Source organism: Suricata suricatta, chromosome 6, assembly GCF_006229205.1.
Source record: "Suricata suricatta isolate VVHF042 chromosome 6, meerkat_22Aug2017_6uvM2_HiC, whole genome shotgun sequence".
Taxonomy (NCBI): Eukaryota; Metazoa; Chordata; class Mammalia; order Carnivora; family Herpestidae; genus Suricata; species Suricata suricatta.
The window spans coordinates 5,179,977-5,182,495 of NC_043705.1; positions in this window are offsets into that span (position 1 = coordinate 5,179,977).

The following is a 2,519-nucleotide window of genomic DNA, read 5'->3' on the forward strand; positions in this document are numbered from 1 at the left end:
TCCGTGGTCAGCTCTATCCTACCTCCCAGCAACCGCAGCACAGAGCCCCTCCCTTAGGGACAATCTGTATTTACTGCCATGTCAGCAGCTGGACTAGAACCAGGCCATAACCTACGGCCTCCTTCAAGTAGGTGCCGCCTCTGCACATTCCCCTCACTTACCAGGGGCTCCGCCTCTGATAGCCACTGAATGGCAGGCACATTTATCAAGAAAGGCTCAGCCTTGTCAGCTATCAGAAAAGGTGAAAAAAATTAGATACTATCTTACATGTATCATATTGGTAAAAAATAGATCAAACTATACAAATGATTACAACAATATGGGTGAAAATAAGAAGGCATCCTCGTGATTTAAAATGACATAAGTAGCCATGCTGAAGAACAAACAGCTAACATTTCGTAAAATGAAATAAGCCCATCATCCTTGAGCCTACAATTCCATTCCATGAAGAGGTCAGTGCGAGAGTGATACCCATGGCGTCATGCATACTACAGCAGGGAGTAAAATTTTTCATATTTTCCATAAATTAATACTTCATATGTAGTTATTTGTTTTACAGCAGGGAGCTGTAATTTCAGATTAGTTTAGTTTCCATCTCCAGAAGAAAGGACAAGCAAAGTATGATAGGTACACACGGCAAAATTCATTTCCAAGGGTAGAAGTCCTGCCCCTTAAAATATATGACTACAGGGAAGAACGTCAGGAAGGGAAGGGTGATCAGAGATAAAAATAAAATATAAAGCAATGAAATAATCACAAGCAGTGCCTTGACCAGGCTAATGACTAAGGAGAATTATGAACTGAACAGGCAATACTTTGGAAGAAAAAAAAAAAGAATAATTTCACCTAAAAGTAAAACGCCTCAGATTATGTCTAGATCCAATTCAAAACAATACATTGTTCTGGAGATCATTTACTTTTTTTCATTTCCTTTGGTTGCGATAGCAAATTACCACAAATCTAGTGGCTTAAAATACAAATGTATTCATTATCTTATAGTTCTGGAGGTCAGGAGTTCAACATGGACCTTACAACCTAAAACCAAGGTTTTAGCAAGACTCGTTCCGTGTGGAGGCTCTAGGGGAGAAGCTGTTCTCTTTTTTTTCTCTTCCAGGCTTTACAGTTCGCCTGAATCCTTTGGATCTGGCTCCCTCCCTTTATCTTCAAACCACACCACTTCAGGGGCACCTGGGCGGCTCAGTCTGTGAAGCATCTGACTTCAGCTCAGGTCATGATCTCGCAGTCTGTGAGTTCGAGCCCCACACAGGGATCTGTGCTGACCACTCAGAGCCTGAAGCCTGCTTTAGATTCTGTGTCTCCCTCTCGCTCTGCCCCTTCCTGCTTGTGCTCTGTCTCGCTCTCTCTCAAAAATAAATAAACTTAAAAAAAAAAAAAACCACCCCATAGCACTTCAATACCTGTTTCCATGGTCTCATTTCTGTTCTAGCACTCTCCCACCTCCCATACTAATGATTTCCCTAATAACATGAGTCCCACACAATTTAGACAGAATTCCCTTTCCATTTCAAAATCTTTAATTTAATCCCTTCTACAAAGGCTCTTTTGACACTTAGAGTCACATAGGCAGAGGTTCTAGGGATTGTGTATGTGTCCAGGGGTCTGGGGTGGGGGGGTTGACATGTTCTTCAAGGGGCTGAGAGAGCAAATCTTTCAGCTACAACAGCCAGAGAAAAACAAAGCATGTGAGAGTAAATTCACCTACCGTACAACATATGGAGGTAAAAATACAAATCCTAAATTAAACAAGAGCAAGAGGGGGGAAAAGGCACAGTATCAGTGTATATCTATTGAGTAAAACAAAGCAGGACAAAATAAAGGAACAATCCTTAGTCTTACATGAAACATAACCCAAAAAACAGAAAAACAATCATATGAGATTTCTCCATGCTGTAGAATTGAAACTAATAGATTTAATAAAACAGGAGCTCCAAGACAAGATGTCATGTCTACGCAAAAGTATAAAAATGGAGAAATCAGAGGAGAGGACAAAACAAAGACTCTAAACAAGGTCAAAACAGGATTAGTAAACAAAGAACCAGAAAGAAATAAGGTTTCACATTGAAAAACTGGCATCTTGACTTAACCGTAAACAGAAGAGTTAAATACATAATTAACTAGAAGACAATGGACACAAAAAGGCTAAATGATGATACATAATTATAAAGAGGTTAAGAAATAAACTAGACAGTAATTCATGATCTAATAGAGCAAAATATCCCTAGAATACAGAAAGAATGGAAACCACAAAGGAGGAGTACACATTAAAAAAAAAAAAAAAAAGAAATAAACAAAAGAAAGCCTTACAGGAATTTATAACCCCCAGTTTTATATATATATAAAGGTATATATATATATATATAGCCCCCAGGTTATATATAAAAAATATATATAAATATATATTGAAACAGAGAGACAGATATATATTTGAAAACAGAGAGACAGACAGAGTATGAGCAGGGAAGGGACAGAGAGAGAGGGAGACAGAGAATCTGAAACAG